We start from the raw sequence: 13,348 nt of genomic DNA on the forward strand, positions 1-13,348 counted from the left end.
GTCCCGTGCATCACTATGAGTCGGCATGAATTTGATGGCAATTGATTTTTGGGTTTTATAAGGAACAAATTTGTGAGGGGAGTTATAGTACCTTTGAAGATCTCTGTGGTCACTCTTCTCTGTAACTGAGTTTCACAATGGGAATTGCTGCCTCTAAATTGGTAAACCTAAATGCAATGGTAATAATCAGAGCCCAGGAAGGAGTGGCCAAACAAGAGCACTTAATTTCCGAAGAGAAGATGGATGTGTTTACCATAATGGTCACCACAGTCAAAGCAGTAATAAGAGTAGTCTGACTTGCAGTGGCCTATGGAATTACCTAGTTGATCATGGTGTTCTTAGAAAACAAATTGACACGAAGTGTACTAAATCCTTACAAAATCTGTATAAGTGGGTGAGTTCTAGGTCAAGTGAATACAAGTTTAACTTGAATCACCCAAACAGAGAGTCAAGCCTCTTGATTAATTCCCAGAATTCAGCCAGTCTACTTGACCAATTCCCAGAATTTAGCCAGTTTTTTTTTTTTATTTGATCAATTCCCAGAATTCAGCCAGTTTACAGAGCCACATTCTCTTACGTAAAGAAGTGGCCAGTCAATTTGAAAAAGAATTCCACTACACTGCCAAGAATTTATAATGTTATTCATTCTAGCAGCCCCCTGCAAAGGGATATATAGCCTTTTAACAAGGTGTCTTAATTATCTAGTGCTGCTATAACAGAAATATCACAATGGGATGGCTTTAACAAAGAAAAATTTATTCTCTCACAGTCTTGAAAGCCAGAAGTCCAAATTCAGGGTACCAGATCCATGGGAAGGTCTTCTCTCTCTGTTGGCTCTGGTGGAAAGTCTTTGTCATCATCAATCTTTCTTGTCAAGGAGCTTCTCAGCACAGAGACATCAGGTCCAAAGTGCTCATTGTTCTCCCGGCTCTTGTTTCTTGGTAGTATGAGGTCCCCCTGTCCCTCTGCTTACTTCTGTCTTTCACATCTCACAAGAAATTGACTTAAGACACAACTTAATCTTATGCATTGAGTCCTGAATTACTAACATAACTGCCATTAGCCCCACCTCATTAACATCATAGAGGGAGGATTTACAACAAATAGGAAAATCACATCAGGTGACCAAATGGCTAACAGTAACAACATACTCACAATCACAAACTAGCCATGCTGACACACATTTTTGGTGGCCATGGTTCAATACATACAACAAGGTAACTTTGGAATGGGGAAAAGAATAGAAAGGATGTTTGAGGGATTACTGCACACTTTCTCTGAGCTCAAACTAACCCCAAAAGATCCCAAAATGATACTGTGGTCCACCAGTCAGTGTAGAACTCATGGTTTGGGTCTATGTTACAATGAGCACAGTGAATCCTTAAGTATTCCTGTGATTATTTCTCCAGATGTGAAATACATAATTAGGATAGATATACCAAAAAAACTGACAGAATCATTCACTGACAAGTGCAGTGTGAGTGATTATGGTAGGAAAGGCCAACTGGGAGCCCATGGAACAGCCTCTACCCAGAATAATAGGAAACCAGAAGCCATACTGCATTCCTGGAGGTATTTCAGAGATTAGTCCCATTATAAAATGCTTGAAAAATGCAGGGGTGGTGATTCCCACCACACTCCCACTCAACTCACCTATTAGGACTCTGCAGAAAGAGATGTGTCTTAGGGAATGACAAGGGATTATCACATACTTAACCAAGTTGTTACCTCAAGAATCTGTAAGACCCAGAACAGGCTTCTGCTTTCCTGACAGGATCTGACTGATACACTTATACTGTTGCACGAAGATTAAACAACAGATAGTACAGCACCTTCTAATACACACCATGTGCCAGGTACTAACCCAAATATTTTAGCGGTTCCATTGTATCACAATTTCAAGAGGCCAGAAGACTACTAGAACTAATGGAAAGATTCAGCAGAGTAGCAGAATACAAGACAAACATACAAAAATCAGTTGAATTCCTATACATCAACTATGAAAAGGATCAATGAAAAGGAAATCAGAAAAACAAGACCATTTATAATACCCCTAAAAAAATAAAATCCTTAGTTTTTTAGGCTGGGTTCTCTAGAGAAGCAAAACCAGTAAAGAGTATAAATATACAGAGAGAGATTTATATCAAGGAAACAGCACACACGATTGTAGAGGCTGGAATGTCCTAAGTTCATGGATCAGTATAGAGGCTTCTCTTGATTCACATAGGTGTGGGGGCTGGCAAACCCAAGATCAGTAGTTTGGAGAGCAGAACTTCTGCTCACAGGCTGTGAAGATCGACAAATTCCAAGAATGGGGGATAAGCTGATAGCTCAAGCCCCAAGATCCAGAAGTCAGACAAACAGGAGACAGCTTCAGGATAAAGAGAGAGAGAGAGAAAAAGCTAGAACATCTGCTTATATTCAGATGCAGGCCACACTTCCAAGGAAACTCCCTTTCAAGTTATGGCTACTCACAGCAGATTTGATCATGGGAATGATCACATATAAACACTGAGAATCATGGCCCAGCCAAGTTGACACAGAATCTTAACCATCGCACTTAGGAATAAATCTAACCAGGGATGTAAGAGACCTGTACGAAGAAAGCTAAAATACACTACTCCAAGAAACCAAAAGAGATCTATATAAATGGAAAAACATACCTTGCTCATGGACAGGTAGACTCAACGTTGTGAAAATGACAATGCTACGCAAAGCAATTTACAAATACAATGCAATTCCGATCTAAAAAATAATGGCATTCTTTAAAGAGATGGAAAAACTAATCATTAGCTTTACCAGAAAGGGAAGAAGCCCTGGATAAGTGAAGCACTATTGAAGAATAAAGTAGGAGGACTTGCACTACCTGACCTCAGAACCTGCTATACATCTATAGTAGTCAAAAACAGCCTGGTACTGGTATGACAGATACATTGACCAGTGGAACAGAATTGAGAGCCCAGATGCAAATCCATCCGCCTATAGTTACCTGATCTTCAACAAGAACCCAAAGTCCATCAGATGGGGAAAAGACAGTCTTTTTAACAAACGGTGCTGGCAAAATTGAACATTCATCTGCAAAAAAATAAAACAGGACCCATATCTCACACCATATATAAAAACTAATTCAAAATGGATCAAAGACCTAAATATAAAACCAAATATATAAAGATCATAGAAGAAAAAAATAGGATAATCGCTAGAGGCCCTAATACACGGCATTAACAGGGTACAAACCATGACTAATAACACACACACTCTAGGAGACAAGATAGATAACTGGAATTTTCTAAAAATTAAAAACTTATGCTCATCAAAAGGGTAAAAAGAGAACCTACAGACTTGGGAAAAAAATTGGCTATTACAAATCCAACAAAGGCCTAATCTCTAAAATCTACAGGAAAAACCAACACTTCTACAACAAAAATACAAATAATCCAGTTAAAAAATGGGCAAAGGAAATGAACAGACACTTCACCAAAGAAGACATTCAAGAGGCCAACAGACACATGAGGAAATTCTCATGATCACTATCCATTAAAAAAAAAAAAAATTAGAGACATGCAAATCAAACCACAGTATGTTATCATCTCAGCCCGGCATTATTGGCACAAATCGGAAAAATAGAAAATAACAAATGTTGGGGAAGCTGCCAGGAGATTGGAACACTCATGCACTGCTGGTGGGAATGCAAAATGGTACAACCATTTTGGAAAACAATATGATGCTTCCTTAAAAAGCTGGAAATAGAAATATCATATGATCCAGCAATCCCACTCCTAGGAATATATCCTAAAGAAATAAGAGTCATCACATAAATAGACATATGCACACTCATGTTCATTGCAGCACTGTTCACAAAAGCAAAAAGATGGAAACTACCTAGGTGCCCATCAACAGATGAATGGATAAACACACTATGGTACATACACGCAATGGAGTACTTACTACACAACGATAAAGAAAAAGGAGGAATCTGCAAAGCATCTCACAGCATGGATGAATCTGGAGGACATTATGCTGAGTGAAATAATGCAATCACAAAAAGACATATATTGTATGAGGTCACTACGGTGAAAACTCATGAAAAGTTTTACACACAAAAGGAAACAATCTTTGATGGTTACGAGGGAGGGGACGGGCGGGGATGGAAAAACACTAAATAGACAATAGATAAGTGGTTACTTTCGTGAAGGGTAATTCAGTACATAAAACTGGGGAAGCCAGCACAAGTTGTACAATGCAAGGTCCTGGAAACTCCATAGAGACATCCAAACTCCCTGAGGGACTGAATTTTTGGGCTGAGGGCTGTGGGACCATGGTCTTGGGGAACATCTAGCTCAATTGGCATAGCATAGTTTATAAAGATAATGTTCTCATTCTACTTTGGTGAGTACCATCTGGGGTCTTAAAAGCCTGTGAGTGGCCATCTGGGATACTCCGCTAGTCTTACCCCTTCGGTAGCAAGAAAGAATGAACAAAACTAAAGATACAAGGGAAAGATTAGTTCAAAGGACTAATGGACCACAACTACCATGGCCTCCACCAGATTGAGTCCAGTGCAACTAGATGGTGCCCAGCTACCACCACTAACTGCTCTGACAGGGATCACAAGAGAGGGTCCTGGACAGAGCTAGAGAAAAACGTAGAGCAAAATTCTAACTCACAAAATAGACCAGACTTACTGGCCTGATAGAGTATGGCCCCCGACACCCTTTTAGGTAAGTAATGAAGTCACTCCTGAGGTTCACCCTTCATCCAAAGATTAGACAGGTCCATTAAACAAAATGAGACTAAAGGGGCACACCAACCAAGAGGAAGGAGTAGAAGGCAGGAGGAAACAGGAAAGCTGGTAAGAGGAAACCCAAGGTCAATGAGGAGAGTGTTGACATGTTGTGAGGTTGTAACCAGTGTCATAAAACAATATTTGTACTGTTTAATGAGAGGCTAATTTGTTCTGTTAACCTTCCCCTTAAGTTCAATGGAAAAAAAAAAAAAAAAAGGGCCAGGAAAGTAGACACTCCCATTAACAAAACAGATGGAGAAACTGAGACGGCAGAGATGATGCAAAGTGCTATTGATCACATAGTTCACAGGTTTCCGGGCCGGGCTTAGGTACTGGGCTGGTAAATAGCAATAAATTCCTTTATGTTAATGCTTTGAAGAAACTCAGAAAGGCTTTTTGTCATTTAATCTATTAGAATTCCCTTGAGTTTGACACAGTGAAATCACACTATTCCTCGGAGATATTCCCAGAGGATGAGGGGAACACGTTTTCGCTGGATCCGATTAAACCTAATTCCAAATCTCCCCTTCTATGCCACTTGATCTACATGACCTACAGAATTTTACCTTATGAGACCTCAGAATATTAGGGTACTGCAGTTTTCTTTGTGTTTAAATTACTCGCTTATAAATCTCCACCAAATCTTCAGCCTCAAATCTATCAATACTTCTTGATATACAGAGTTCATTCACATGCTTTATTTGAGTCCTGATCCCCCATCACCTGGATCCAATTATCTCCTAAAAATTCCCCCTGGGCACTAGCTATTAATGAAAGCCCAGATAGTATTCCCAGGGATTTTCTCTACAGCCATCAGCACCACCAGGCCCTTATGTTAAAATGAACATAGAGGTTTTTGTTATAAAACAGAAGTATTTCAGGTGCTCAGTCATCTCAAGTAAATATGTCCTCTCATCCTTGCCTGCACCTGAAACATCACTGGACTCTGACCAGAAATCATGGTCTCCATAGCCAGTCTAAGAAAAGACAATATTAACTGTGAGTCTTTGCTAATTTTACTTTATTTTATCCCCACTTCACCTCCCTCTATGAATTACCCCAACATCTGCACTGCACTGCTTACTTACTTTTTGAGAAGAGCATTAATGAGATTAGGATAGAAAGTACAGAGGGACCCCCACAACAAGACCAACCTCTTCTTTATTATTTGTTGCATGAAAAACTCAGTCCCAGAAATTTGAACAAAGTTGATAGCTGTTTATGGAAGCACAGAGTGAGCACATAGCAACGCATGTGCCTGATACCAGGAACACAGCAGGAGCAGGAGAGGCTCTGCGCGTTGTCCATTGCTTTAGTGATTTAACTAAATACTGATTTAGTTAAATACTGATTTAGTGATTTAACTTTATACTTAAACAACATTTCTTGTGGTGTGTTGTGTGTACCTAAAACACAGAATTTTTAATGCAAATTAATGCTATTCAATTAATAATTCCAACAAATGCTGGCCTATTTCTTCTCTTTGCCAAACACTCTGTTATATGTTCAGATGCCTCATGGATGCAAAAGTGAAACCATGTCATAAAAGAAAATGTAGAGATAATCCCTTACACTTTAATTGTAATCCTAGGGCTTTCTCATAGCATATTTTAAAACAGCATGTAAATATTTGTTCATGATTCATCCCCCAGCTGACAGTCTCATATTAGTCACCCAAAATATTTTGAAAGATTGTGTTAATTATAAATAAATTAAATATTTGATAGATGTGTGGATAAATAAATTAATAATGATATTAATTAATAAAATACTCTTGCCAATTCTTCAGGTTGAAAATTACATCCTTCAAGTCTTTGTAGACAAGACAAAGAATCATATCCCTTGCCAGTGTGCAGGTGAAGAAATGGTCTCAATTTTACAATCGCTATTCATAGCATTTCAGAATATTATATAATATTCCTTGAACAAAAAGCTACATAAATAATAGCTGAGTGGTAAATTTTCCTTTTTCTTTTTTGTTACTCTCTTAAAAACAATAGTACTATGAATGTGAAATGAAAGAAATGTAAGTACTGAAGGGATCACATACTTCTTTTACAATTCATTGGTAATTCTTATTTATTTTTCTCCAACACAACAACCTTTTTGAGCACCTTGCTATTTGAAATGTCTTATAAATACAAAATTCATAAAGTATTATGTACTTTTAAAAATTTTGTAGATAAGGAAAGTGAAGTTTAGCAATGTTATAGAGGCCCCGTGCAAAATGGTACAAGCTGAACAGCAAGTAAATGGCAGAGTCAGGATCCAAAATATATCTTCCCAGAAGACCATAAAGCCTCAAATCCAATAGTCTGCAACACTGAACATCAAGGTAGAAACCTAAAATTGATTGGTGAGCATGAAATAGTAAAGGTTTTTCACTCTCTTTTCAAACTGTAAAAGCCAGTTGTAATTCTGTAACACGATAGGAGAAGTCTGACATGGAATTTACTGAGAGAAAATGTTAAGATATTATTTTATAATCTAAACCTTCAGAATGAAAGTGACATAACTACGATAGAGTTACTTGTAAATACTGTTAGCCATGTTTAACCAAGTCAGTCATACAAAATCAGTAAATCGTCAGTAAAAAAAAAAAAAAACCCAACCTGTTGCCGTTGAGTCTGACTCATAGTGACCCTATAGGACAGTGTAGAACTGCCCCATAGAGGTTCCAAGGAGCGCCTGGTGGATTCGAACAGTTGACCTTTTGGTTAGCAACCGGTAGCTCTTAAATCACTGTGCCGCCAGGTTTCCAAATTGTAAATAGGTTGATATAAAGAAACAAGAACAAAAGCTATTTAATGAACCATTTCAAAGGATCTTGAAATAAAGAGCAGCAAAAAAAAAAAAAGAAAAACTTTCAGTCTTGCAAGCATGAGGCCAATTTGAAAGGTTCACCTGTCCTGTCTTTTGGCAGTTAACAAGGTTTACATGCTGCATGTGATTACTATGCTCATAAAAAAACGGATCAAGGAAAGAAAAACATAAAATGTGGCAGCATGGCAAATTTTCCATTATAGGTACAAAGTTGAGAGTGCAAACATAAAGAGGTCTGGAAATGCATATTCTACTACTTCAAGTCAGCAAAGAAAATAAACAGTTTATGCAATTCCAGGAGAAACTGTGCATTTTTTTTTAAGGGGTAGTAAGCCATTTTTCATAAAGAAAACAAAAACCCTCACAACTGGACAAATAAACAACATCATGATAAACAGAGAAAAGTTTGAAGTTGTCAAGGTTCTCATTTTACTTGGATCCCACAATCAACACCCATAGAAGCAACAATCAAGAAATTAAACTACATGTTGCATTGGGTAAATGTACTGCAGAAGATCTCTTTAACCTGTTAAAAACAAAGATGACACTTTGAGAAGCAAAGTGTGCCTAAACAAAGCCATGGTATTTTCAATCGCCTCATATGCTTGAGAAACCTGGACAATGAATAAGGGAGACCAAAGAAGAATTGATGCCTTTGAATTATGGCGTTGACAAAGAATATTGACTATACCACAGATAGCCAGAAGAATGAGCAAATCCATATTGGAAGAAGCACAGCCAGAATTCTCTTTGGAAGCAAGGATGGCAAGATTTCATCTAAAGTACTTTTTGTCAGGAGACACCTGTCCTTGGAGAAAGACATCATGCTTGGTAAAGCAGAGGATCAGCAAAAGAGAGGAAACATCCTTAACAAGATGTATTGACACAGTAGCTGCATAGCGCCAATTGTGAGGATTGGACGGTACAGGGCAACATTTAGTTCTGTTGTACAAGGGCTGCTATGAGTTGACATACACTAGACCACACCTAACAACAACAATGGCAAGCCTTTAGGTTAAAGCCTGCAATTCCTCTTTTAGAGGTTGCCAAACCCATGTTAATCCATCCCTACTCACAGTGAGAGCTGTGAAAGACAACAGTATCAGGCAATTGTGTTTTAGTAAAATATCCGTTAACTACTCACCCATCACTGATAATCCATATGGTCTTCAAATATGCGGGAAATAATATTTTTATGTTTCAGATTCTTTAAGTTCTGAAATATGTCCTGGGTATATTGGAAAAAAATATGCATTTTAACTAAAACAGAAGACTCAACACACTTCATCTTACTCAACTTGATGATGTTAATAAATACTGACTTCAACAGATAACAGCCATGTATCATAAATTACAAGTAAATATAATATGTCATTTTTATTTTCTAGAACTCAAAGGCCCACTGTAGTAAATTTGGTGAATACTTCAATCAACAATTATATTTTCAAATAAGTTCATCTTTGCTATGTATTTTTTTATCCCTAAAGTATTGAAATACATATTTATGGTAAGAAAAGTATTATAGCTAACAAATTCAAGGAATAAAAATTGAAACAAAATGTAAAGCATAAATACATATCCCCTCTAGTAACTTCCCCTCAAAGAATGCATTTTAAGGATATTTATGTTTGCAGAGAATTTCTATTTGAAATACTTTAAGAGTATTAAATTCATGAGGGAGGTATTCTTATAGATGTTTCTTTAAGACCCTTCTCCTAGGTATTTCAACTAAGCCATGCATTACATGTACATCTTCTTTCATTGGTACATCAACTGAACCTCAGACTTGTTTTTTTTTTAGTTCTGGTGGAGATATAACACATGCACTCAAGCTCCATCAGTTTCAAGCAGCTTGAGATCAATTTTAAAAAGAAGACTTCATATGAAGTATTACCAGAAATCAGAAAGGCGTGCGTTATATCTGAGATCATTTAGGGTGGATTTTTTTTTATATCACCTAAGATAAATACTAGAGATTTGCCAGAATTATGACAGCTTCTGATAGCAATCAGGGTAATAGATAATAGGGAAACATGAGTAAGGTTTCTAAAGCATTAACAAGAACAGAGAGACAGAGTTGGAAGAATAGATGATAGCAGAATAAAGAAGGAAAAAAAAAAAACGCAAGTTTCACAAGTTTTTTCCCCACATCAAAGATGTGGTGAAACCCATGTGAAATTGTTAACTATAGATTAGTAAATAAGCACAAGGAACACCATACTTACCTTGCTTATTGAATAATCTGCCCCCGTTTTGAACAGAGGAACCTAATCACCTATATACATTCAAGCAGCACAAGGATATGGATGAAAAAGTTAAGATGACATACAATTGGGAACATAATATCTGTGGAAGAAGAAAAGAGAGAATGAAGACTAGAGTTGGTGAATTAACCTTAAATATGGATGGATCTATTTCAGGGAGAAAAATGTGTGAAAATACATAAGAACATTTTATATTGAATTTCTTTAAATACCAGGATAAAATCTCTTTTTATTTTTAAAATGTATATTAAAGTATGCTCACTTTGAGAAAAGGCTCTGGCAATGAAGATATTCTGTTCTACTCTATGAGTTAAAATACAAATAATTATAATTATCCTCTGGTTAATTCAAAACACAGTGTTGTGCAAGTCCAAGAAATATGCAGCATTATAGAATGTGGTTTTGAACTGTTCTCATGGTCAACTTAGAACTTAATGTGTGGAATATCAGTGGCATAACCATTAGGTCACCATGGTTTGGTTTAATCCAAAAGTTACACTCAGTACTCAGAAGGCAGGAACAGAATAAAACAAGTAAACTTCAAAGGATGTAGTTATTTCTTAAAAGAGAGACAAATTGAAGAATCAAATATCAAAATAAAAAGAGTGCATGTTAATAGTTGCCAGGAAGAGATATACGTAGCAAGTAAGAGAGTAGTTAGTCATCCAAGAGAAATTCTTCAAGGTAAATTTCTGAATGAAATCATATACAACAAAAATATTAGCAGTGTAAGTAGGGACAAAAATATTTTCTCTGTGTGCAGAGATTGAATTCACAACTGCATGTAGAGATTTGAGAGGTTCTTGTAAAATAATAGCTCCTATTGGTATTCGAATACTGTTTGGCTAATATTTATAGAACAATTCTAATGTGTCAAGATGCAAACAAAATTACCTATATTAACTCAATCTTCCTGACAAACTTACCTCCATTACGCTCATTTTCCAAGTAGTACGTGAAATAAATTTATGCAAAAAATAAGCTCAAAATTATATTTTATACCACTACCTTGGAAACAAGTTACACAAGTGAGAAGCATAAAGGAGCAGAAGGCAACATAATTTATTTTCTACTAACCAATCTACCATCCATATTTCAGTTTGCCATACCGTGGGGCCTTGCATGCTGCTTCGATAGTGGAAACTATGACATCGGTATTTCAAATGCCAGAAGAGTAAACCACGGTAGACAAATTTCAGTGGGGCCCCCAGGCTAAAATAAACTAGAAAGAAAAGCCTGGGAATCGACTTCAGAAAATTAGCCAGTGAAAACCCTGTGAATCAGAAAAGGATATACTGGAAGAGGAGACTTCTAGGTTGAAAGGCAGCAATGGATTCAAATATATCCGTGATCATGAGGATGGCTGGGACTAGGCAGTGTTTCACTCTGTTGTACATGAGGTTGCCATGAGTCAGAGCAAACTTGAAAGCAACTAACAATAACAAATTATCAACTAGAGTGGACAAAATTGGATGGATGTGAGACAATAAACAAACTTTGGCAAATTTCTTTCCTCATTACCATTCTCCGTGTTTTTTAGAATTGTTTTCTTTTGTCTCCCTTGTACAAAGCAAAGTATTCATATATGGCTAACTATACCACAGTGACTGAATTCCTGCTTTCGGGATTTTCTGATGTGTGGGAGCTCAGAGTCTTGCGTGCCATGCTATTCCTACTGATATATTTGACCACCTTGATGGGGAACCTTCTCATTGTCACAGTAACCACTTTTGACAAAAGTCTTCACACCCCCATGTATTTCTTCCTTAGGAATCTCTCTGTCCTGGACATGTGTTACATTTCTGTCACTGTCCCCAAAGCGTGTATGATCTTGTTGCTTAACAGGGTGATCTCTATTGCTGGATGTGCAGCTCAGATCTTTCTTGTGGTTTCATGTGCTACTATAGAGCTGCTGTTCCTCGCCATCATGGCCTATGACCGCTATGTGGCCATATGCCATCCCCTTCACTATCCTGTGATCATGAACCTTCGTGTCTGCATTCAGATGACACTGGCCTCTGTATTCAGCAGTCTGATCTATGCAGGTGTACGCACTGGCAACACATTCCGGTTGTCCTACTGTCAGTCTAACGTGGTTCATCAGTTCTTCTGTGACATTCCCTCTTTGCTGAAACTCTCCTGCTCTGATACCTTCAACAATGAGGTTGCAATTTTTTCTGTGTCCTGGTGAGAGTAGGTGGTTTTTTTATCTTCATCATCATGTCTTATATTCGCATATTTTCCACTGTGCTCAAGTTTCCAACCAGACGAGAGAGGAGAAAGGCCTTTTTCACCTGCGTACCTCACATCCTAGTAGTGACAGTCTTTGCCAGCTCAGTGAATGCTGTGTATATAAATCCAACATTCAACTCACCAACAACTCAAGACATGATCATTTCGGTGTTCTACTCTATAGTCCCTCCTTTCCTAAATCCTATCATTTTATAGTCTTAGGAACAAGCAGATAAAGGAAGCTGTAAGGAGAATTATGAGGAGAATATTCTATTCAGAAAAACAATAAACTCTAACCCGCTGCATTCGAGTCGATTCCAACTCATAGTGACCCTATAGGACAGAGTAGAACTGCCCCATAGAGTTTCCAAGGAGCACCTGGTGGATTTGAACTGCTGACCTTTTGGTTTGCAGCTGTAGCACTGAACCACTACACCACCACCTTTTCCAATAAGATCATTATTTCAAGACATTCCTACTTTGATGAGGCATATGGAAAAATTCTTGAAAATTAGATTCCTTGCCTAACTTCAAAATTTGGGGACTTGATATCTAAGTGACAGCCAGTATACTGTATGTCAGCTTAGAAACAATGTTGTTTTTGTTAGTTGCAGTGTTCACTTCTGACTCATAGCAACCCTACATATGACAGAATTAAATGTTCCTCAATCCTGTACCGTCTTCATGATCATGGGTGTGGTAGAGTCCATTGCTGTGACTATTGTGACAGTCCATATCATTAAGGGTTTTTTCCCTCATTTTTTCTGAATATCTACATTTCCAAACTTATGGGTCGCAACAATACTTTCATATTGTTGCTTGAAGTTTTCTCTCCCCAAAAATGTATATTCCCTGATATCTGAAACATCTCTGCTAAAGACTCTTAAATTTGTTAAATATTTCTCTTTAGAATTATATGGAGTCTTAGAATAGATAAACTATATAAAACCTTTGGCATTGTTATAATTATGTCAACAAAATCATTTATTCAGACATATATTAAAACATAACTAAAAAATAAAGAATAGCATCTGAATGCTGGTCATAAAAATAATACTAAAATATTTTTTTCTAAATAAAAATAGAAGCATATGAAGGTATGGTTGGTAGGAAATGTCAATGACTATGCTGTTTTACATAATCTATAAGGACAAATTTATATAAAAATTATTTACAATATATAAATCACTAGTTTGGTTAGAAAGTTTCAGATTAAAATTATTTTTTGGCAATTTTTTGCCTC

At 37.0% G+C, this 13,348-nt stretch overlaps 1 pseudogene; it reads left to right on the forward strand.

The window, feature by feature from the left end:
* Positions 1–11,458: 11,458 nt before the first annotated feature.
* LOC126068271 (olfactory receptor 14C36-like) lies at positions 11,459–12,394 on the forward strand (annotated as a pseudogene).
* The last annotated feature ends 954 nt before the right edge of the window (positions 12,395–13,348 follow it).

The sequence above is a fragment of the Elephas maximus genome, chromosome 2 (genome assembly GCF_024166365.1).
Source record: "Elephas maximus indicus isolate mEleMax1 chromosome 2, mEleMax1 primary haplotype, whole genome shotgun sequence".
Lineage (NCBI taxonomy): Eukaryota > Metazoa > Chordata > Mammalia > Proboscidea > Elephantidae > Elephas > Elephas maximus.